Raw genomic sequence first — 25,852 nt, forward strand, 5'->3', positions numbered from 1 at the left:
CATGAGACGGGGCATTATCATGCATGAAAATGATCTTGCTGCGGAATACACGGTTCTTCTTCTTGAACCATGGAAGGAAGTGCTGTTTGAGAAACTCAACATACATTATGGAGTTCATCTTTATCCCTTCAGGGATCCTAAAAGGGCCGACAATCTCTCTCCCCATGATTCCAGCCCAAAACATTACTCCACCTCCTCCTTGTTAGCGCCGTAGCCGTGTTTGCATGGTGTTGTCCATCAACCAGCCATCCTCCACTCCATCCATCTGGACCATCGAGATCATTTAATTCTATAGGTCTTCGTTCAGACTAGCCGAGGACGAAGGCGGGTCTGTTCACTAGGAACAGGCAGCCCGCTACATCGTAGGGATTCAGCTTAGTCTTACTGTAGGGACAGCTTTCCCCTATCTTTCCTTAGTTCTTGTTGCAGATCATAACAGTAAGTCCAGCCCAAAAAAACTAAAAGGAAAGAAATTCGGGGATCAGTATGGTTTCCGTCCAGGAGTTGGCTCAACGCCTGCAGGGATTGTCTCTGGAGGTGGCCTAGCTTCAGCAACACGTGAGTAGCTGTCCTGGAGCGCATTTTGTGGAACCAAAGGTAGGACTGCCTGATGTTTTTTATGGTAAACAGCAAGATTTTTTTTCCTTTAAAAATGCTTGTTTGTTATTTTTTTGTTTGAGACCAAGATCCATTGGGAATGAATCACAGCGCATTGGTTTTATTATGTCACTTTTGCGCAAAGAACCACAGGGTTGGGCCTTTTCTCTCCAGCCTAATGATCCGTGCTTAAGTTCTGTTGAAGAATTTTTTTCTGCTATGGGGCTATTATATGACGATCCTGATCGAATCTCATCTGCTGAATCAGAACTTAGACGTTTGAATCAGGGGTCTGATGATGTTGAAAATTATTGCACACACTTCAGGAGATGGGCTTCAGAAGTTAAGTGGAATGATTCGGCGCTGAGATGTTTATTTCTTGCTGGTCTGAGTGAAAGGGTTAAGGATTTGCTAATTGCATTCCCTGCACCTGAGACTCTGCAGGAAGCTATGCAGTTAGCTGTTCATATAGACAGGAGACTGAGGTGCAGGCTCAATGAGGTAAAGACTCCTGTAATGTCAGGTCCTAGTCCCCAGAAAATCTGCTCTGACGGTGGGGAACTGATGGAGGTTGGGGGGATGTCACTCCGCTCTCAGGAAAAAGACCGGAAATTCGCCGAGGGATTGTGTCTTTATTGTGGTAAAGGTGACCATTTGATTAAGTATTGTGAGCGTCGTTTAAGTAAAGGAAAAAAAAGGTCAGTTACGCCCGTTTAGCTTGTTTTCGCTCTGCAGGAGTATTTCTTTCTGGGAGTACTACTCTGCAGGGAGATTTGATTGAATTTCAGGTATTTGTGGATTGTGGTTCAACACTTCATGTGATTGATAAAGGGTTTTTGGAAAACCTTAAATTGAAATCCAAACCTTTGTCATCACCTATTTCTGTGGTTGCAATTGATAACACTCCTTTGAAATGTATTACTCACAAGACTGCTGAATTTCCTCTCACTATCAATGGAGTTCACCAAGAAATTTTGGACTTGGTTGTTTTGGATAATTTACCCTTTCCAGTTGATCTAGGATTGCTTTGGTTAGAACTGCACAATCCTTTATTGAACTGGTCTACTAATGTGATTAAGTCTTGGAGTCCGAAGTGCTATGATAAATGTTGTAATGGTCGCATTGCGGCTGTGGAAAAAGTGAAATTACCTGTACCTATTCAAGATTTTTGGAGGGTTTTTTTCTGAGGAGGAGTCGCAAGTTTTACCTCCTCATAGGGATTATGATTGCGCCATTGAGTTTGTTCCGGGTGCTACTCTTCCCAAAAGTCGCTTGTTTAATCTGACTATCCCTGAAAGAAAGGCCTTGGAGGAGTACATACAGACTAGCCTGGCTGCTGGTCACATTAGACCTTCTAAGTCGCCTGTGGCAGTTGGATTCTTCTTTGTTAAAAAAAAGGACGGCGGTTTATGTCCATGTCTGGATTTTCGTGAAATTAATAAGATTACCGTACGCAATTCCTACCCATTGCCGTTAATTCCTGACTTGTTTAACCAGTTAGTGGGAGCCAAGTGGTTCTCCAAAATTGATCTCCGGGGGGCATACAATTTGTTACGTGTGAAGGAGGGTGATGAATGGAAAACTGCTTTTAACACTCCAGTAGGTAATTTTGAGAATCTGGTGATGCCTTTTGGTCTTACCTATGCACCTGCATTTTTTCAGAACCTTATTAATGACATCCTGAGACCTCTGATTGGTAAGAATGTGGTTGTGTATTTGGATGACATTTTGATTTATTCACCAGATCTGGAGTCCCATTGGCAGAGTGTACGTGAAGTTTTGCAGTTATTGGGTGATAATTCACTCTTTGCCAAGCTGGAGAAATGTGAGTTCGCTGTGCAGAAAATTAGTTTTTTGGGCTACATTGTCTCCAGCGAGGGCTTTGAGATGGACCCTGTGAAGGTTCAGGCTGTGCAGGAATGGCCTAGGCCTATTGGTTTGAAATCTATACAGAGATTTTTGAGTTTTGACAATTATTACAGGAAATTCATTAAGAATTTTTCTGTAATTGTTAAACCTCTAACCAATCTCACCAGGAAAGGTGCGAATACGGCCCAGTGGACTACTGAGGCCATTGAAGCGTTTGAATATCTCAAAGAGAGGTTCAGTTCTGCCCCTATCCTTATGCAGCCTGATGAGACTAAGCCTTTTTTGGTCGAGGTCGATGCTTCATCGGTGGGGGTCGGAGCAGTTTTGTCTCAGGAGAACATGGGTGGAGTACATCCTTGTGCCTTCTTTTAGAAAAAAATTTCGGAAACCGAACTGAATTATGATGTTGGAAATCGAGAGTTGCTGGCTATTAAACTCGAGTTTGAACATTGGCGTAATTTTTTGGAAGGCGCTAGATTTCCTATTCAGGTTTTCACAGATCATAAGAATTTGATCTATCTGGATGCTGCCAAGCACTTGAATGCCCGTCAAGCTAGATGGGCACTTTTTTTTTCTCGGTTTCATTTTTTTGTTACCTATATCCCTGGTACTAAGAATGTTAAAGCCGATGCTTTATCTCGCAGCTTCTCTCCTACGGTGGGTCCCGAGGAGGAGGAGAGCATTTTACAGAAAGGAGTTGTGGTGGCGGCTTTGGACTCCGTTTTGGAGAATGGGATTCTGAAAGCTCAAGATGATGCTCCATCTAACACTCCCCATGGGAGGTTGTTCGTGCCTAGAGCCTTTAGGAGAGATTTGTTTGTGGAGTGTAATGAGTCTCTGTTGGCAGGTCATCCAGGAATTTCGGAGACTAAGAGACTGATCAGTCGCAGTTTTTGGTGGCCTGGATGGCAGAAGGTAGTCATCAAGTGGGTGCGTCAGTGTACTGTATGCACTAGGTCAAAGGCTCACATACTCCTGCTGCGGGGTTGCTTTGCCCTCTGGAGGTTCCTAGTGCGCCTTGGACTCATCTCACTATGGATTTTATTACTGATCTTCCTGTGTCCGAGGGTTTTACTGTCATCTGGGTGGTCGTGGATCATTTTAGTAAGATGTGTCATTTGGTTCCATTCATTAAGTTGCCCTGCGCCAAGACACTCGCTAAGGCGTTTGTTAAGGAGATTGTCAAGCTCCATGGCGTTCCCACGGATATTGTTTCTGATAGAGGACCTCAGTTTGTGGCTCGCTTTTGGCGTGCTTTTTGTGTCAGGTTGGGAGTCCATTTGTCATTTTCGTCTGGTTATCATCCTGAGTCTAATGGACAGACTGAAAGAAAGAACCAGGATGTTGAGCAGTTTTTGCGTTGTTTTGTGTCGGATAATCAAGAGGTGTGGTCGGAGTTTCTGCCTCTCGCAGAATTTGCTCTTAACAATCATACATCCTCCTCTGTTGGGTGTTCTCCTTTTTTTTGTTGTACTGGGAGACATCCGTCTTTTGGTTCGTTCTCCAAAGCGTTGGAAGACCCAATCGTTTTACCATTCCAGGAAGATCTTCTGACGCAAGGTCCACTGTTGCATCAGAATCTTCAACAACTCCAGCTCTCAGCCTGGCTTCTGAAGGGGAGATCCTGAAGAACAAGGGCTTATCCGCCAGAGTGATCCAGACTATGCAGGCTAGTAGAAAACCTGTAACCCAGGCCATATATAAAAAAGTCTGGAGGACCTTTTGTCAGTTCCACAGGACTGTAGACACCTCTCAGCCACACATCCCTGCGATCCTTGATTTCTTGCAGGCGGGATTTGACGCAGGTCTTAGACCAAGTACCTTGAAGGTGCAGATTGCGGCACTAAGTGCTTTCTTCGTCACATCATTGTCCTCGCATCCCTGGATAATCAGGTTTGTCAAGGCAATCCAGAGACTCTGGCCTACCCAGAGAATTTCTTCCCCTCCGTGGGATCTGAATCTTGTCCTGAGAGTCCTTTGCAAACCTGCCTTCGGCCCAGTTAATGAATTGGGAATAAAGAACTTGACTCTGAAAACTGTCTTCTTGGTGGCAATCACCACGGCTAAACGGTTGGGTGAAATCCAGGCTCTATCTGTTGTCGAGCCTTGTATGCAGATTCGGGATGATTGCATCATTCTGAAGCTGGATCCAAGTTTCTCCCCGAAGGTGGTGTCATCGATGACCTTAAACCAAGAAGTGGTTCTTCCATCATTCTGTGAAAACCCTAGGAATCAGAGGGAGGAAGAGTTACCACCATCTCGATGTCCGCAGAGCAGTGTTGGCCTATTTGAAAGCCACTCGGAACTGGAGATTAGACTCTAATCTTTTTTTACAGTTTGGGGGAAAAATAGAGGCAGGAAGGCTTCAAAACCATCCTTAGCTAGATGGGTCACATCCATGATTAATCTAGCATATCTTTCAGAAGGACAGCCTCCCCCTGAAATTATCAAAGCCCATTCCACCAGAGCAATTTCCACCTCATGGGCAACTAGAGCAGGGGCTACCATTGAACAAATATGTACCGCAGCCACATGGTCAGGACATACTACTTTCTGCAAACACTACAAGCTAGATATTCTCTCATAGCAGAGATCTGCGTTTGGTAGGAAAGTACTTCAGGTTGTTATCCCACCATAGGCTATGAGTTCTTGGGTATACTCCTATGGTGCTGTCATGGGGACGTACTGGAAAACCGGAATTAGTCTTACCTGTAATGATGTTTCCAGGAGTACACATGACAGCACCCTTATTTCCCTCCCTATATTGCTACTGTATGTGACTCTAACATATGTCTAAGCAGTCTAAAATAAAATTTTGTTGTACCCAGCCAATGTGGTTCTTGGAAAATCACTGAGGAGGTTGGGGGTGGGAGGGTTTTTAACCTCTTGTGCTTCCTGTCCCTACACAGGATATGGGATTACTCCTCCTATGGTGCTGTCACGTGGACTCCTGGAAACATCATTACCGGTAAGACTAATTCCGGTTTTCTAGTTTGGCATATAGTTTATCCCTTAATATCTGAAGCACCTGTCTAACATGCCCCCGATGTGTCTCAAAATCAGGTGCGTAAACCAAAATATCACCCAGATAGACCACCACAAAGCTGCCCACCAAATGATGGAAATACCATTAATGAAATGCTGGAACACCGCAGGTGCATTTGTCAGACCGAAAGGCATAACCAGACTCTTGAAATGCCCTTCAGGGGTATTGAACGCTGTTTCCTATTCATCCCCCTCTCTGATTCTAACCAGATTGTAGGCTCCCCTTAAATCCAACTTGGAAAACACCTTAGCTCCCACAACCTGGCTGAACAAATCTGGAATCAGAGGAAGAGGGTATGAATCCCGGATGGTAATTTGATTCAATTCCCGAAAATCTAAACAGGGACGTAGACCATCTTTTTTCTTCATGAAGAAGAACCCTTTTGCCAAGGGCGAAGATGAGGGTCTGATATGTCCCTTCTCCAGACTTTCCGCAATGAAATCCTTCATTGCTTGTCTCTCAGGGCCAGAAAGATTATACAGTCTGGACTTTGGTAGTTTAGCTCCGGGGGTCAGGTTAATAGGACAGTCATATGCAGGATGAGGAGGCAAATCCTGACACCCCCTCTCAGAAAAACCGTCCTCAAAAACCAGACAAAAATGCAGGTAAGGTCTCTGTAGAGACTGTAGAAAGGGAAATATTTAAACAGTTGTCATGGCAGTAATCTCCTAACTCAATGATCTCCCTGGATTGTCAATCCACCAATGGATTATGTTTCACCAACCAGGGTAGACCCAAAACAATTGGGGTGGGAAGACCATCCAGGACATAGCAAGGAATTCTCTCACAATGGACCGACCCCACCCTCAGTTTTACACCATGTACAATCTGAGTCAGAGCTCTCTGTGCAAGTGGCGCTGAGTCGATGGCGAAGATGGGAATGGGCTTAGCTAAAGTACAGCAAGCAAGACCATGAGTTCTCACAAACTCAGCATCAACCATGCTGACTCCAGCTCCACTGTCAACAAACTCCAGAAATTTTCTCGGTTTTGCACTCTAGCACCACCTCTGCTGTCAGGACAAACCGGGAACTGCAGGTTGATGATAAATGCACTCCTTGCTTATCCAACTCCAGACTACCAAGGGTTAATTGAGTTTCCTTTTGCTTAGGAATCAAAGGACAGGCCCCAATAAAATGTCCCTTTTTTCCACAAAAAAACCACACGCCCTTCGTTTTGCATATCTCCGGGTAAATGTATGATGCAGAGGCCCCCCCCTCATTGCATGGGATCCTCCACCACCCCCCCATACTGGTTCACAGCCAGACTGCCCCCCCAGCAAAGGAGCACCACCCCGAAAAGAAGGCTCCGGAGAAGGTGGTCTCACCCACCTATCCCGAAGGCGTCTATCAACACGTATAGCCAACGACATGGCTGCCTCCAAGGACTCTGGGGTTTCATACACTGCCAAAGCATCTTTCAACTTTTCAGCAAGGCTGTGACAAAATTGACTTCTAAGAGCTGGGTAATTCCATTTTGTATCAGACGCCCATCTGCGGAATTTGCAGCTGTACGTCTCCACTGACTGATTCCCCTGAAGAAGGCGACACAACTTGGCCTCAGCCAAGGAGGTTCGGTCAGAGTCATCATAAATGAGGGCTAGAGCCCCGAAAAACCCCTCCACAGACTGGAGACAAACCGAACCCTGTGGCAAATTGAGAGCCCAGGATTGAGGATCTCCTTGCAGCAGTGAGATCACAATTCCCACTCTTTGCTCCTCACCTCCGGAAGAGTAAGGGCGAAGTTTAAAATACAGTTTGCAAGCTTCCTTGAACACAAAAAAATTGTCCCTACCTCCAGAAAACCTGTCAGAGGGCAACCTTGGGTTCAAGCTGGACCAACCTACCTGCAGAGACCCCAACATTAGGGACCTGCAGCAGCTGCTGCTGAACCTCGTAGCGGTGGTCAATCACCTCCATAGACAGCCTGTGCAGCTGCTTTGACAGCTCAGCAATGGAATCCATGAAGCAAGAAAAAAGAACAACCACACCCGAAAAAAAACACGTGTCCGTTTATATATATAAAAAAAAAAATATATGCACGGCCGGTGATAATGTCACGCACTAGGAAAGACTAAGACTAAGTGCAAAACAAAGGGATGAGGGGAAGGAAGCCCAGACACTAGGGAAATGGGGAGTGGAGACCCCTAGGCAGATCTAATGACACCCTGCCTACGTTACCATCCCTATATAGGTTCCACACCAATCGCCGAGCAGGAAACCTAAGCCCTGTATATCCCTGTATATCCCTAGAGCTAGGCCCTAGATAGGGGGGGGGGGTGAGCACTGGTTAATCCCCACTATAAACTAAAGACAACAAAGGAGACAAAAAAGGGGGAAAACTTAGCTAGAGCAGACACCAGAGGGATAACACCAAACGGCCTCCAAGGGCACCAGAGAGGAAACTAGCCGACTGCTGTACCTCCAAGCCTTCACAAAGGGGAAATGTGAATATCACTGGCGACTCCCTGCAGCAGACTGAGAGTTTATAAACACCCAGACCAGGTGTGTCATCAGACCAGGAGGGAGGTTGCCGCTGGGTCCAAAAGTAAGAAGGATTTAGGAAGACGTCTGCAATGCCAAACACAGTGACCTTCTGCAGCCAGATGCACAGCGACTGTCTATCACATCTGACACACCCGGGGCAGTAACATTGAGTTTCAGCTCCCTCCAGGGATTTTCTATTGAGTTCAGATCTGAAGACTGGCTAGGCCTCTCCAGGACCTTGAAATGCTTCTTACAGAGCCACTCGTTACTTGCCCTGGCTGTGTGTTTTGGGTCAATGTCATGCTGAAAGACCCAGCCACGACCCATCTGCAATGCTCTTACTGAGGGAAGGAGATTGTTGACCAAAATCTCACGATACATGATCCCATCCATCCTCCCTTCAATATGGTGCAGTCGTCCTGTCTCCTTTGCAGAAAATCACCCCCAAAGTATGATGTTTCACCCACAATGCTTCACGGTTGAGACTGTGTTCTTGGGGTTGTACTTATCCTTCTTTTTCCTCCAAACACAGCGAGTGGAGTTGATATCAAAAAGTTCTATTTTGATCTTATCTGACCAAATGACCTTCTCTCATTCCTCTGGATCATCCAGATGGCCATTGGTGAACTTCAAACAGGCCTGGACATATGCTGGCGTGATCAGGAAGGGGGGACCTTACATGCCTGCAGAATTTTAATCCATGGCAACGTAATGTGTTGCTAACGGTAATGTTTGAGACTGTGGTCCCAGCTCTCTTCAGGTCATTGACCAGGTCCTCCCGTGTAGTTCTGGGCTGATTACTGACCTCTGTCAGAATCATCCTTACCCCACGAGGTGAGATCTTGCATGGAGCCCAAGACCAAGGAAGATTAACAGTCATTTTCTGTTTCTTCCATTTTCTAATAATTGTGTCTATTGTCCTATAGCCCATCCCAGCCTTGTGCAGGGCTACAATTTTGTCCCTGGTGTCCTTTGACAGCTCTTTGGTCTTGGCCATGGTTGAGAGGTTGAATTGTGATTGACTGAGTGTGTGGACAGGTGTCTTTTATACAGGTAACGAGTTCAAACAGGTGCAATTAATAAGGTAATGAGTGTAGAGTAGGAGGGCTTCTTAAAGAAAAACTAACAGGTCTGTGAGAGACAGGATTCTTGCTGGTTGGTAGGTGAGCAAATACTTATTTCATGCTATAAAATGCAATTTCATTATTTCAAAATCATACAATGTGATTTTCAGTTTTTTCTTTTTAGATTCTGTCTCACAGTTGAAGTGTATTTACAATAAAAATTACAGCCCTCTCCATTCTTTGTAGGCGGGAAAACTTGCAAAATTGGCAGTGGAGCAAATACTTATTTTCCCCACTGTATATCTAATATATATAATCGTCTTATCCCGTCTGTCTGTCTGTCCAGGAAATCCCGCGTCGCTTATTGGTCCGGCCGCGGCCAATCAGCGACGCGGGATTTAAGAAAAAGATGGCGGCCGTTAGCGGCTCATCTGCCGCACGGAGGTCATCTCCCGGCTGCTCGCAGCAGAACTACCCCGACCGGCGGCGCCGCTGACCTCCATGCGGCTACCGTCGGGAGATCAGTGGCTAGGGCCGCTGATTTCCCGACGGCAAGTGTGAAGGGAGGACCGGGGAGCGGCGCCGCCGCTCTGGATGCTTCGGCTGCTTTCAGCGGAAGTACCCGCACACGCAGCTCCGCTCCCCGATCCTCATTAATACGATTCGCTGATTGGTCGCGACCGCCGGCCGCGACCAATCAGCGATGTTGGCGCCAAATTTAAACACCGCTCTGCTGATTGGTGGCGGCCGCGACCAATCAGCGATATTGGCGCCAAATTTAAACACCGCTGTGCTGATTGGTCGTGGCCGCTGGCCGCGACCAATCAGCGGTATGGGCGCCAAATTTAAACACCGCTGTGCTGATTGGTTGTGGCCGCCGGCCGCGACCAATCAGCGATATTGGTGGCAAATTTAAACACTGCTGTGCTGATTGGTCGTGGCCGCTGGCCACGACCAATCAGCGATATTGGCGCCAAATTTAAACACCGCTTTGCTGATTGGTTGCGGTCGCCGGCCGCGACCAATCAGCGATTTTGGCGCCAAATTTAAACACCGCTCTGCTGATTGCGCCAATCGGCCGCATACATATTCTAGAATACCCGATGCGTTTGAATCGGGCCACCACCTAGTATGTGATATATACAGTGGTGGCCAAAAGTATTGGCACCCCTGCAATTCTGTCAGATAATACTCAGTTTCTTCCTGAAAATGATTGCAATCACAAATTCTTTGGTATTATTATCTTCATTTAATTTGCTTGCAAGGAAAAAACACAAAAGAGAATGAAGCAAAATCAAATCATTGATCATTTCACACAAAACTCCAAAAATGGGCCAGACAAAAGTATTGGCACCCTCAGCCTAATACTTGGTTGCACAACCTTTAGCCAAAATAACTGCGAACAACCGCTTCCGGTAACCATCAATGAGTTTCTTACAATGCTCTGCTGGAATTGTAGACCATTCTTCTTTGGCAAACTGCTCCAGGTCCCTGATATTTGAAGGGTGCCTTCTCCAAACTGCCATTTTGAGATCTCTCCACAGGTGTTCTATGGGATTTAGGTCTGGACTCATTGCTGGCCACCTTAGAAGTCTCCAGTGCTTTCTCTCAAACCATTTTATAGTGCTTTTGGAAGTGTGTTTTGGGTCATTGTCCTGCTGGAAGACCCATGACCTCTGAGGGAGACCCAGCTTTCTCACACTGGGCCCTACATTATGCCGCAAAATTTGTTGGTAGTCTTCAGACTTCATAATGCCATGCACATGGTCAAGCAGTCCAGTGCCAGAGGCAGCAAAGCAACCCCAAAACATCAAGGAACCTCCACCATGTTTGACGGTAGGGACCGTGTTCTTTTCTTTGAATGCCTCTTTTTTTCCTGTACACTCTATGTTGATACTTTTTCCCAAAAAGCTCTACTTTTGTCTCATCTGACCAGAGAACATTCTTCCAAAATGGAAGAACTCCAGCCTGGCTTTTTTATGTCTCAGGGTAAGAAGTGGGGTCTTCCTGGGTATCCTACCATACAGTCCCTTTTCATTCAGACGTCGACGGATAGTACGGGTTGACACTGTTGTACCCTCGGACTGCAGGGCAGCTTGACCTTGTTTGGATGTTAGTCGAGGTTCTTTATCCACTATCCGCACAATCTTTTGTTGAAATCTCTCGTCAATTTTTCTTTTCCGTCCACATCTAGGGAGGTTAGCCACAGTGCCATGGGCTTGAAACTTCTTGATGACACTGCGCACGGAAGACACAGAACATTCAGGTCTTTGGAGATGGACTTGTAGCCTTGAGATTGCTCATGCTTCCTCACAATTTGGTTTCTCAAGTCCTCAGACAGTTCTTTGGTCTTCTTTCTTTTCTCCATGCTCAATGTGGTACACAAAAGGACACAGGACAGAGGTTGAGTCAACTTTAATCCATGTTAACTGGCTGCAAGTGTGATTTAGTTATAGCCAACACCTGTTAGGTGCCACAGGTAAGTTACAGGTGCTGTTAATTACACGAATTAGAGAAGCATCACATGATTTTTCAAACAGTGCCAATACTTTTGTCCACCCCCTTTTTTAGGTTTGGTGTGGAATTATATCCAATTTGGCTTTAGGACAATTCTTTTTGTGTTTTTTCATTGAAGACAAATTAAATGAAGAGAATAATACCAAAGAATTTGTGATTGCAATCATTTTCAGGAAGAAACTGAGTATTATCTGACAGAATTGCAGGAGTGCCAATACTTTTGGCCACCACTGTATATAAAGTATATCTACCAAATGGGTGTGTCCTTTCATGCCCTGAAACAACTGATGCAGAGGCTCCTCCATTTTATTCTGTAGGTTTCCTATCCTTGAAGGCACAAATTCTCTCCATTTCTGGGGTGCGGTCACGGGTTCTGGAAAATCCAATTACTGGTAAGTGATTATTGTTTTTCTGCTCCTATGTCCGAACAGAAAAATGAGATCACAACTAAACTAAATCATACCTAAATGTAAATTCAGCCTTAGGCTCCAAGGAGATGTCTGTCTCATATGTAAAAACATGGACCGTTGTTCATCAGTGTTTGGTAAGTGTCACTTTTTATCATTAGTTTTCATTTAGACACCCGTTTAGCGTAAATAATGCCTTTTATGGATGGATTTTGTCTCCATTCGAATCAAGTGTTATAGAAGGTATATGTTTTTCAGTGGATTGTTTGGAAAAGTGCAGTTTACTATGCATACATCCCGTCATATAAGCCAAACGGATGCCTACACAGAACACATAGCTTAACAAGGGTAAGTTCACTGCCGTGGCGTTTACGGGGTCTATATGCTGCCAATTTCTGTGTGGTCTCACCTGACCTGTGCTCGCTCCTCCACTGCCATTTCAGACCTCTCTCTTGTTTTCTGCTCCTCTCTGCAGACATCTTCTCCACTCTGCCCCTTCTTGACTCCTATCCTTACTTTCGTATTTTGTTTGATAAAATGTGAATTTTAAACCTCATGTTCATTTTTTAAAAATGTGCTTCATAGCAATAGACCAGTGTATAAAATGTGGATGTGCTATCCTTGTCTTTTTCTGAAATCGTGACAGCTTGTCTGTATGCATGCAGTACAAAACCTTGGGTTTATTATTTTCAGTATTTAGTCAGGATAAATATTTTTTAATCCAACATGATTATTTTTTAATCCAACATGATTATTTTTTTTATGTGAAATTGCTGAAATCACAAAATAAAAGATAAATATGCAACAACGAGTGGCCCAGGCTGCACACGCACACCACTGATCAGCTGCTGCAGACAGCGAAAAGTCTAGCAATCAGTATAGTAACATGAAGGGATCGTTCATGTCCGCAAATAAGATTGGTGGTCCATTACAGCCAGTGATTGGAAGCAGTGGTCACATATCTATTCAATGGGATGTCATTGCTACAGCAGGAAGTACAGACTGGTAGGGGAGCCATGAAGTTAGTTCAGATATGGAGGAGGAAAATTTGCATTTTTATTTCAGTAGCTGCCAAGTAGATGAGATTTTAACAAGTCATATGCTGTAGAATTTTATCAAATCTCATCCAAACACTATGGAAAAATAACCTCACAAAAGGTGACATGTCAATTTATATCACAGTACATTTGCAGATTTTTCTCTTTAAAGGGGTATTCCGATATCTCCAAGATCCTATCCCAATATAAAGTATTTGTAATAATAATAATATTAGCAAATACCTCCAATTAGAAATGTAGTATAGTTTTTCTGGTTTGCTAAAAGTTGCTTACCCCATGTGCAGGGCATTGCAGTAGTATCCATGGTTATGACCACTAACATCTAACTGTCACTAAACGAGTGGTCGTAACCATAGATATCTAAAGCTAATGCAATGTCCTGCACATGGGGTAAGCGACATAGTGAATCAGAACTATACTACATTTCTAATTGGAGGTATTTGGTAATATTATTATTATTACACCTACCACATATTGGGATAGGATCTTGGAGATTGGAATACCCCTTTAAGTTCAAAGGAGAAGTCAGAACCCATAACATACCCCATTAGTTGTGAATTTTTGCTTTGGAAGATCTGCAGCTTAGGAAGCAAATCCTTAAAAACATTTCAGAAAATGTAAAATAACAAAACCACTATATATAGCTCCTTTCAAGACTCCCTTGTTTGTTTCCTTGACGGTCTCCGTACAACTTGGCCTCCTTTGATGCTGTCTCATTCCATGTGACTGTTGCTGCGAATCACAGGCTGCAGCTTTACAGGGGATGAGACACCATTACAAGAGGCTGAGTTGTACAAAAATTGACAAAGGACCTGGCAAAGAAGAACCAGAGAAGGTGAGTATGATTTTTTTTTTTTTCATTCTATCCGCAAGAAAATCTGAGCCACAATCTGCATTTATTGACGTGCTGCAGCTTTCAAAAAATGCTCTGAAGTTTCAAATCTGCAAGGAAAAAAATAAGCAGCATGTGCACGAGATTTCAAAAATCTCACTCAATTCATTTGCTGGTTCTATAAAATACTGTGGGTTTTTTTTTGTGGACAAAATGTACGAACTAAAGGTGGCAAAAAAACGCAACGTGTGAACAAGCCCTTAGTGTGGATTTGCTTTTGGATATTTCTGCGGACAGTGAAAATTTTCTACAACAGTTTCGCTATGCATGAACTTATATATCCCTGTACCTCTTTTTTTTTTCTTGTTTTAGATGACATTTTGGGGTTTCAGAACCACTTTGTTGTCTTATAGAATTATGATATAAGATTATGTTTTTTCTGAGCTTACAATGGTTGGTCAAGGACAAATTTAATATTGTAAATTTAGTCAATACATAAGCAATGACCATGTGGTTCTTCAAAATCCAATATGAATCTTGATATTATATTTCATTATTTTTTTTAATAATTTGTTGCATTACAGCCTCGCATCTAATGGCCTCCTGTGATTGACTGTGACAGTCACAAATGTTTCCAAATGTTAGATTTTCTGTTGCTGATTGCAAATCACATGCTGCTCACTTGCCATAGACGTCAGTGCAAGTCACATGCATCTGAGACTTGTTTCAACTATTTATTTTTTACAGCAGAATCACAGCTCTAAAATAGTCACGCGACATCAAGTCATAGACTAGTTGAACAGATATTTTTGGTTGAATGACTTGTGTGGGAAATTCTGTCACCGTGTAGCCCCAGTATATAGGTACAACAAGCAGTTCGTAACAGAGGTCACAGGTGACTTCAATAACAATCAGCCTGCTTTATGGACAGGTTTTGACCTGTGATGTTCATGTTCAATACAGGAGTATGGCACTTATTATTCTGATCAGTGTACTACTGAGCCACTAGATGGCACTGCTATATACATTTGACAGCAATAAGTACCGTATTTTTGTAGCTGATTTAATTAAATTAAATAACTTTTTGAATCTCTCAGTAGGATCTACCCTCCTAAGCTGTCTACATGGGCATGCAGGTCATAGAAAGTTGAATAAAAGGATACCTTGATATCTGTGATCTGATGTCTTATTCAAGAGAAATGTTATGTTTTTCTTATATGCAAATGAGCTTTTATCTTTAGATCGGATACAGATCTTCATGAGAATCTGCCTCCAGAGCTTATTTTAAATGAAATGGGGCGTTACCTGTGTGAGACATATAATGACTGACACTTTGTTCTTCTGATCACACGCAGCAATGCAGTGAGATCAGAGCTAACACAGTACAGCAGAAGTTAACATTGTCTAATTACAAACACATTTGCAGCAGCATTTGTCCTCTTGTAGTCCTGTCAACTCTGCTGTAGAGCTCTGCCTGATTATAATCAACACAGTACAGCAGTGTTGAATTTTGTCTAATTACAAACATAAATGCAGTTGTCCTCTTACAGTGATTCAGCTTCCATCTCACAGGCATCCATTGTGAGGAGGGAGGGGCAGTATAGCAGAGTTGACAGCACTATGAAAGGACAACTACAAAAGTGTTTGTAATGAGACAAAGTTCACTTCTGCTGTACTGTGTTCTGATCTCAGATCTGAATACTTATGACCATGTGATATTTCAGTTTTTCTTTTTTAATAAATTTGGAAAAATTTCCACATTTCTGTTTTTTTTTCAGTCAACATGGGGTGCAGAGTATACTTTAATGAGAAAAAAAATGAACTTTTTAGAATTTACCAAATGGATGCAATGAAACAAAGTGAAAATTTCAAAGGGGTATGAATACTTACCTCACTGTACAAACATTATGGAGTGTGAAGGAGTTAAAGGGATTTGGGATGAAAGTCTGCAGTCACATAGAGTGATCTTAATCCTTACAGCGTGCGCACTTCAAAATGTCAGGATTCTCTGGTGCTGGTGGCGAGAGCAGGTGACCGCAAGTATGCAATTTTCTTACTTCCATCCACCTTCCATCTAGATGTCAATACAAGTGAATTCAGTGAAACTGCATATGTCTAGTCGGCATGTCACCGCATTTATGCAAATCGCTCTCTCCGCCGGCACTGGAGAATCCTGCCAGTGTGCGATGCAGAGTGACTGCAGACTTTCATTTCAAACCTGGACAACCCCTTTAAGGACAATATTTATGTTAATCAGAAGTACATCATTATTTAGACGTCACATTAGCAGCTTCAAATGTCAGGAAACATTTTCAGGTTTCATACAAGTATTATTAATAGTTTGTTATTTCAGAAAATATGTGATGAATCATCAAAGTTTCTTATGTTTTTCTTGTTTTACTGCAATTTTTCTTAACCTGTTTAGTGCTCAGCATAATTTTCAGATGCTGTAGAAGTATTGTTCAGTCTAGACAATGCTTGTTCACTACAAGGACCTTCCAACTAGATGATTGCAGATGATTTCTTTTGGGTTTTATGCAACATTGGATCAGTGGGAGCAATCAGGATTGTCAACTTCAGTTTAAATTTTTGCTAAAAGCAAAATCACTGACAATGGTCCAAGAGTACACTAAGTTACCATATACTGTATTTTTGAATGGTATTTTTGGGGGGGATCTGAAATTTTTTTGGCCAATATATTCAGAATTTTTGTGACTTATGTCTTCCAAAGAGTACAATGTAAAGGTGTATTTCTTCCAGATTTGCCATAGGTTTCATTAATTGCAATGTAAACAGCCGCTATATCAGTAACAGCCACAGTCTTCCCCACTAATGTTTTCTATCTACAACCCTTTCTGATTATTGAATGGTTACACGGACTTTCTGGTAGCAAGAAATAAGCAGTGTAAGAAGACCTCGTCATGAGGGAAGAATATAGACACATCTTATTGGTGCTTCCTTCTCCTTATTCCCAGTCCCTGCAATCTTAATCCTGGCTAAGTCACACTGCAGTATGTATTTTATGCTTCACAATCCGTGCTCCTGAATGATGCATGAGTAGTGAAAAATTTAGGGAAATGGAAAAAAAAAATGCAAACCTGATGGGTAATGAAGAAGTGGCGGGAAATTTCCACTGGATTGTAAGTATTTTTTATTTAGACTCGAGGATTTTAAGGAGAACCTATCACTACTGATGAGCGAGCACTAAAATGCTCAGGTACTCGTTGCTCGGGTCGAGCAAATTGGAATACTCGTGTGCTCGTCCCCACCAGCAACGAGCCCAATGTAAGTCTATGGGAAACTCGAGCATTTTTCAAGCGGCTCCCCCCGCGGTCTGCACAGGGCCTAAAAATTGCCCAAATCGATGGGAACAGTGCTCAAATGACATGGGAACAGCATGGGGAAGACCCCTGGAAGCATCTCCGACTCCCAGATCACTGCTGTCAACAATGTGGTCAGAGTATTATGCCACTTTTATGGACTCACAATAAAACATACAAAAACGAAACCAAAATGGATTTTCCTGGGAAATATGTTAAGGAACATCCTTTCCAGGGTAACAACTTGTATATAAGGCAAAATAAATAACGAAAAACAAAAATACTCCTCCACACCTTGGGCTATGTTCACACGTAGCGTTTTTGATGCGTTTTTGCACTTTTGCATTGCTTTCAGCCAAGACAAATGTATTCACCAGGAAATGTCATTTTAATATTTTACAACCTTATCTGGCCATGTGGTGTGTGACACATCATCAGACACGTGCATGCAGTGCTGAAAAGACATGGGAAAGACCTCTGGAAGCATCTCTGACTCCCAGGTCACTGCCTAAAAGTGTGCCCATCATAAGTGATCCTTGGCGCATGCGAAGATGCCTCCCGCCATGCACCTGTGGTTGCAGACTTGCAACAATCACCGTCCACGTCCTTGTCCCAGTGCAGCGTTCAGTTGTCCCTACCCCATTCCTTGGAATGCAAGCGCAAGTATGCAGCCAGCCACCCACCCACCCACAGACTGCAATACTATACTGCCAAATTTTTGACAGCTGCTTGCACTTGAAATGTGGCCTTTTAGGCTTGTGGAGGCGGAAGCTTTTCATAACCTCATGCCGGCGGTGGCCAGGTGTCCATACTCGGTTCTCAGCCGCCACTGTTTCTCCCGGTGTCGTCTCCGCCTTCCACAAGCACGGGTCCCACAACATTACCCGTGCCCTCCCCAGTGCACTTACTGGGAAGGACCGCCTAACCACAAACACGTGGACAGGTGAATGTGGCCAGGGACGGTACGGAGCCAGTCCACAGCTTTTTTTGCTGAGTTGTATTTCACCACAGCCATATTCTTTAGCTCAGTGAAAGGACTGGCATAGAGGGAAACCGTATCTACTCTGGGTGTCATTTCTCCCAGGAAGTCCTCTAAAGCAGCTTTTGCAGAAGCAATGGCAGCCCGTCCAACATCAACTCGCACTTCTCGGTGGTGCTTTGACGCACAAACATCTTTCTTTGCGCATTTAATTTCATGACTCCAGAGTTTGGCAATGGCCTGATCTGAAATGCGGTTTGAGAAATAACATGCATAAGCACGTCCGATCCACATTAAAAAAAATAGCCATAGAGTGTCCGGGAACCTTCCCCCACACTTTTCTTAGCCAGGGCTGCTTCTCGGCAGGGTTGGACGGACCCACCAGAAAACCGGAGACTCCTCCGGTGGGCCCTGGCTTCTCCTTCAGGAGAGTTCATAGTGCCGAGGTGAGGCCATGATGATGATAGAGGCCAACATCTGCTTAGTTTTCTGTTACTTGGAATGCAAGCGCAAGTATGCAGCCAGCCAGCCACCCACCCACAGGGTGCAATACTAAACTGCCAGATTTCTGGGCACCTGCTTGCACTTGAAATGGGGCCTTTTAGGCTCGTGAAGGCGGAAGCTTTTCACCGCCTCATGCCGGCGGCGGCCAGGTGTCAATACTCGGTCCCCAGCTGCCACTATTTCTCCCGGAATCGTCTCCGCCTTCCACAAGCACGGGTCCCACAACATTACTCGTGCCATCCCCAGTGAACTTACTGGGAAGGACCGCCTACCCACAAACACATGGTCAAGTGAATGTGGCCAGGGACGGTACGGAGCCAGTCCACAGCTTTTTTTGCTGAGTTGTATTTCACCACAGCCATATTCTTTAGCTTGGTGAAAGGACTTGAGAAACCATATCTACCCAGCTGTCATTTCTCCCAGGAAGTCCTCTAAAGCTGCTTTCACTTGAAATGTGGCCTTTTAGGCTCGTGGAGGCGGAATCTTTTCACAACCTCATGCCTCGTGTCCATACTCGGTCCCCAGCCTATTTCTCCCGGTGTTGTCTCCGCCTTCTACAAGCGCAGGTCCCTGAACATTACTGCTGGTACTTTTCTGTGGGAATCTGCTTGCCTCCTACCAGCCTGGAATATTTCCAGTAAACTATGGTACGACGCCATGGTATTAGCACTGCCTCCAGTACCAGTAGCGAAGCCTTCCCCAATTTCCTTCTCAGGAATTTTATTTGGTAGACTGAGTGGCTGCCCAAACACATTAGTTTATCACAAAGGAGCTGAAGATAGAGTGGCAGTAGGTGCAAGTTTCTCCAGCCTGTTAGATATCAGAGGGTGAACGGCAGCACATTGGATCAGTGGTTAGCACTGAAGCCTTGCAGTGCTGGGATCCTGGGTTCAAATCCCAGCTAGGACAACATCTGCAAGTATTTTGTATGTTCTCCCCGTGTTTGCGTGGGTTTCCACCTCCGTAAAAAAGCAGCCATAGAGTGTCCGGGAACCTTCCCACACACTTTTCTTTAGCCTGGACTGCTTCTCGGCAGGGTTGGACGGTCCCACCAGAGAATCCTCTGGTGTGCCCTGGCTTCTACATCAGGAGAGCTCATAATAGTGCTAACTTTGCAGCTGCTATGGGGCTCTTGGGCGGGGGAGAAAGGTGAGCCCTCAGAATCAAATCCTCTGGTGGGCCCAATGTTTTTCAATCTGAAACAGCTTCTCAGTGGGAGTTGTATTTCACCACAGCCATATTCTTTAGCTTGGTGAAAGGACTAGCATAGAGGGAAACCATATCTACTCCGGCTGTCATTTCTCCTTCACCAGGTTCCACCCATTGTCACACATGACCATGCCTGGCTGTATGTTCAGCGGTGAGAGCCACAGATCAAGCTGCTGTGTTACAGTTTTCAACAACTCTGCAGCGCTGGGCGGTTTGTCACCTAAGCATTAAGCATGTTATCTTCAACACAGCCTGTTGCCGCTTGGCCAAGGCAGTGCTGCAGTGCTTTCAGCTTGTGACTGATGTGGTCATTTCGGAGATGGAGGAGGAGGTGCAGGAGCTGAACAATGTGATTACATTGAGGTTACATTGGCGACTCTGTTTTTATACTAAAGAAAGATCCTACTGTTTTGTTTTTTTTAACGTTATTTTTTAAGGCAAATGCATTCACCGGGAAATGTCATTTTAACATTTCACAACCTTAACTGGCAATGTGGTGTGTGACACATCATCAGACACATCCTGTTTCATTGATGATGGAGGGACTCTGAAAGACACATAGAGCAGGGCCACAGTAACGAGTACAACATGTTCCCATTAGAAAGGAGAGAGTCTGCTATACAGTTATAGGGTATGCAATGAGTCTAACGGCTGACCAAATTTAGGAAAAACCCCACTAAGAAATTAAAGACACATAGAGCAGGACCACAGTAACGACAAATTCCCATTAGAAAGGAGAGAGTCTGCTATACAGTTATAGGGTATGCAGTGAGTCCAACAGCTGACCAAATTTAGGAAAAACCCCACTAAGAAACTAAAGACACATAGAGCAGGACCACAGTAATGACAAATTCACATTAGAAAGGAGAGAGTCTGCTATACAGTTATAGGTTATGCAGTGAGTCCAACGGCTGACCAAATGTAGGAAAAACCCCACTAAGAAATTAAAGACACATAGAGCAGGGCCACAGTAACGACAAATTCCCATTGGAAAGGAGAGAGTCTGCTATACAGTTATAGGGTATGCAGTGAGTCCAACGGCTGACCAAATTTAGGAAAAACCCCACTAAGAAATTAAAGACACATAGAGCAGGGCCACAGTAACGACAAATTCCCATTAGAAAGAAGAGAGTCTGCTATACAGTTATAGGGTATGCTGTGAGTCCAACGGCTGACCAAATTTAGGAAAAACCCCACTAAGAATTTAAAGACACATAGAGCAGGGCCACAGTAACAAGTACGACATGTTCCCATTAGAAAGGAGAGGGTCTGCTATACAGTTTTAGGGTATGCAGTGAGTCTAACAGCTGACCAAATTTAGGAAAAACCCCACTAACAATTTAAAGAGACATAGAGCAGGGCCACAGTAATGACAAATTCCCATTAGAAAGGAGAGAGTCTCCCATAGTGTTGGCCTATGCGGTGAATGCAAGGGCTGCAAAAAATTTGGAGGCACTTCAATGCCCCTTGGAAGAGACGTAGAGGAGGGCCTCATAAAAAATGTTCTCATTAGAAAGGAGCGGGCCTCCTATACTTGTAATGCCCATGCACTAAGTGTATGGGCTGACAAACATTTACCCCTGGGTGGTATACATGAACATACTGTATAAAAAATTTTTTTACGGGCATCATAAACACCCTTTAAAAAAATTATGTGGGTGTTGCATCACAGACCACGGTCACCCTGGTGATGTGGTGGTGGAGGATGAGGAGAAGGAGGAGGACAAGAGCAAATAGCCAAAACCAGGAAGCGTATACCCATGTGTGGGTGTGTAAAGGTGCATGGGAATACACCTCCCAAGAAAAGACACTGGATTTGAGTTTATGTTATGCTGCTATCATTCCGTGGTGTTCAGAAGTCTGGCCCAATCCAGCCCTTGTTCATTTTTATAAGAGTCAGCCTGTCAGCATTTTCAGTTGACAGGCGGATGCACTTATCAGTTATAATTCCACCAGCCGCACTAAAAGCCCGCTCTGATAAAACGCTGGCTGCAGGGCAGGCCAGGACCTCCAAGGCATAGAGAGCCAGTTCATTCCATGTATCCAGCTTGTATACCCAATAATTATAAGGCACAGCGGAATCACGGAGGCCGTTGGTACTGTCGGCAAGGTACTCCCTCAACATCTTCCCAAACTTTGCACTCCTTGTGAGAGTACACTGTGCCTCAGGGCCTGTGCGATGGGAGGGTCTGAGAAAACTCTCCCAGAACTTTGACAGTGTTCCCCTGCCTCTGCTGGATTGAAGTTGTGTCTCTCTTACCTGTACTCCTCGGTTGTCCAACGAAGTGTTACCTCTGCCGCCAGCGTTTTCAGATGGGAATTTTTTTAATAGTTCCGCAACAAGGGCCTTCTGGTACAGCCCCATTTTTGTAGACCTATCTGCCTCAGGAATAAGAGATATAAAGTTCTCCTTGTAGCGTGGGTCTAGAAGTGTCACCAACCAGTAATGACTGTCACCCAAAATTTTGAGAACGCGAGGGTCATGGGAAAGGCAGCGTAACATAATCTCAGCCATGCGTGCCAGACTACTAACAGGCAAGACTTCCATGTCCTCACCAAGAGGATGACTGACCATGCTCTCCTCCTCCTCCTCTCTGTCCTCTGGCCATCCACGTTGAACAGACAGTATGACAGCTGTGCAGGTAGTACCGTCTATAGTGCATGAAACTAGCTCCTGTCCTTCCTCCTCCCCCTCCTCCTGTTCCTCATTGTCACCCAATCCACTTTGGGATGAGATGAGGCTTGGCTGTGTGTAATCACCCTGTAATCACACCAGTCTGTGAGCCGGAAGCTGTAAACGCTGCTGAAACACGGCAAGGGCTGCGGAAGCTGCAGCTGACTTTCTAAAATGGGCACACAGGCGGCGTACTTTAACAAGCAGATCCGGCAGCTCCGAGTAGGATTTGAGAAACAGCTGAACCACGAGGTTAAGCACATGGGCCAGGCATGGTACGTGTGTGAGCTCGCCTCTCCTCAGAGCCGCCACCAGGTTCCGGCCATTGTCACACACGACCATGCCTGGCTTTAGGTTCAGCGGTGTGAGCCACAGATCTGCCTGCTCTTTCAGAGCTGTCCACAACTCTTCAGCATTGTGCGGTTTGTCACCTAAGCATATTAGCTTCAGCACAGCCTTTTGCCGCTTGGCGGAGGCAGTGCTGCAGTGCTTCCAGCTTGTGACTGATGTGGTCATTTTGGAGATGGAGGCTGAAGAGGATGAGGTGCAGGAGCTGTAGACCATGGGGGCAACCCTGATTGACCTAGGGCCCGCAATCCTTGGCGTCGGGAGGACGTGTTCTGTCCCAAGGTCCGACTGGGTCCCAGCTTCCACTATGTTAACCCAGTGTGCCGTCAGCAAGATGTACCGTCCCTGCCCACAAGCACTTGTCCACGTGTCCGTGATTAGGTGGACTTTCCCGGTAACTGCGTTGTTGAGGGCACGGCTAAAGTTTTGGGACACATGTTTGTGTAAAGCGGGGACGGCACACCGGGAGAAATAGTGGCGGCTGGGGACCGAGTACCGAGGGACGGCCACCGCCATCAGGTTGCGGAATGCTTCCATCTCCACGAGCCTAAAAGGCAACATTTTGAGCGCTAGCAGTCGTGAAATGTGAGAATTTAGTAGTGTGGCCTGTGGGGCGTTGGCTGCATATTTGCGCTTGCGATCCAAGGACTGGGGTATGGACAACTGAACTCTGCGCTGGGACAAGGACATGGACGTGCTTCCTGATGCTGCTACTTGAGAGTGTGCAACGACTGGTGCAGGGCAGGAGGCATCTTCGCATGCACCATGGACAGGGGATTGGCTTGCATGCACAACAGCGGAAGATGCAATGGTGCAACCTGCAGACACTGTTCCTGGACCCTGGGGTTCGGCCCACAAAGTCGGGTGCTTTGCTGCCTTGTGCCTGATCATGCTGGTGGTGGTCACGCTGGTCGTTTTGCCACCCCTGCTGATGCTGGCCTGGCAGGTGGTGCAAATGGCCTTTTTGGGGTTATCGGCAGAGTCTTTAAAAAACAACCAGACTCGGGAAGACCTAACAGTTGTACTGGCAACTTCCTTCGTGTTGGTGTTACGGGGAGCGGTTGCCTGCCTTCTGTCTGCGGCCACCACACTGCTTCTTCCTGCCTGTTGGGGTGCTCTGCCTCCCTCCCCCTGTGTGCTGCATGTCCTCCTGCCAGGTTGGGTCAGTTACTATATCATCCACCACCTCGTCTAACACTTCTGCACCCTGGTCCTCCTCCTGACTTTCTGGCAATTTTGTCTCATCATCGTCCACCTCTTGTGACACTTTCCCACCGTCGCCTTCGTGTGACCATGGCTGCTCAAATATTTGGGCATCGCTACACGCGATCTCCTCTTGCCCCGCTTCAAGTGGACTGGGCGAGAGGCTTGAATCTATAAATGAAAACGTGAACAGCTCTTCAGAGTGTCCATGTGTGGGATCAGTTGTCTCTGGGTACTCGGCATGGTGGGAGGAAGGAGGATCAGGGTGAGGAATATGCGGTCCAGACTCACGGCTACTGAGACTTGACCGTGTGGAAGACAGGGTGGTGGTGGCTAAGTGACTGTAATCATTATCCGCTATCCAAAGAACAACCTTTTGACACTGCTCTGGGTTCAATAGTGGTGTGCTGCGGTCCCCTAGAAATTGGGACAGGAAGGTCAGGCGAGAAGATGTGGGTGTTTGTTGTGGCACAATTTCAGTTTGCCCACGGCCTTGTCCTCGGCCTCTGCATGCACCATTACCATCACGTCCAGTTCCCCATCCCTTGCCACGTGCCTCGCCCATTTTAAATGGAGGACAGTATCTACCTCGTTCACTACAAATGACTGAGTTTGGAGCAAACTTATATGTGATCCGTCTGACAGAGAAAACAGAGTTTAAAATACCTGGCCTGTAGGTAAGTAGTTTGAACAGCAAACTGGTGTGAATTACTTCACTGACACACTGAAAGAAATTTTTAATGGAGGCCAGAAATGGCAGTATTTTCTGACAACGTATATGTGATCTGTGTGACGGAGAAAACACAGTTTTAGATAGCTGGATTTCTAGCGCTGTAATATGGAAAGGACCTGGCTGTATTCTGCAGTGCCAACAAGCAAATGGCGCAGAAAAACGGTGTTCTCTGGATTGCTTTTTAAGCAAATAATGAGGATTAAGATCCAAAGAAAAGTATCCCTGACCGCTGAGACCTGGGCCTTTGTATAGTAATATCTAACAGCAGCAGAAGGCAGAATTGGAATGGAGCCTCTTGTGCTATATGCACTTCAGTCTGCTATATACCCTGCCTGCCTGTCATTGGGTCTAACTGTAGACCCAATGACGCTATGCGGCCGGCCAATCACTGTAATGCCACGAACAACATGGCTATGGCATTACAGTGAGTGGCAGGCAATCCCTGCATGTTCATTGGCTCTGTAAAGAGCGCCAAACATGCAGGGAGGAGATCCGAGCTCCCGCCGAGCAACCCCGGAAATACTCGGCGAGCACCGAGCATCTCGAGCAGTGAGATGCTAGGGTGAGCACCGAGCAGTAGCGAGCATGCTCGCTCATCACTACCTATCACCTGATTAATGCTGCCCAAAACATGGTCATCATGAATCAGAGTTTAGCTGCACGATCGCAGCCAGGTTTCTCTGACATGCTCTGGCAACGCCCACGAAGGGCCAGTCAGGGCAACACTTGTCTAGTCTCTGGGTATGGTCCCTAGATCTTACTACGTACTAGAGCATTTCAGAAAAAAATACACCTGGCTGCAATAGTGCAACTAGGTCCTGATTTCATGCGATTATGCAGCATGAATCGGGTGACATTAAGAAAGTGTAAATCTAGGACAAGCCCTTTAACTGTTTTTGGTTATGACATACAAAGTTGAACATCAGCTCAGGGTGTCAACAGTTTGCACGTTCTCCAATAATACTAAGGCTTGCCAAAGTATATGCCAGGAAGAATTCTAGACATAT

General features: G+C 45.2%; 1 long non-coding RNA gene across 1 annotated transcript in view; it reads left to right on the forward strand.

The window, feature by feature from the left end:
• LOC141166963 (uncharacterized) overlaps nucleotides 1-25,852 on the forward strand; it is a 68,333-nt gene that overhangs the window by 19,041 nt on the left and 23,440 nt on the right. The window contains exons 2-4 of the long non-coding RNA XR_012251372.1: nucleotides 11,896-11,970; nucleotides 12,058-12,122; nucleotides 12,244-12,333. This is a non-coding gene — a long non-coding RNA (uncharacterized lncRNA). The remainder of the gene's footprint in view (nucleotides 1-11,895; nucleotides 11,971-12,057; nucleotides 12,123-12,243; nucleotides 12,334-25,852) is intronic.

This window comes from Phyllobates terribilis, unplaced genomic scaffold (assembly GCF_046119375.1).
Source record: "Phyllobates terribilis strain yellow unplaced genomic scaffold, ASM4611937v1 Scaffold_1__5_contigs__length_1240528914, whole genome shotgun sequence".
Taxonomy (NCBI): domain Eukaryota; kingdom Metazoa; phylum Chordata; class Amphibia; order Anura; family Dendrobatidae; genus Phyllobates; species Phyllobates terribilis.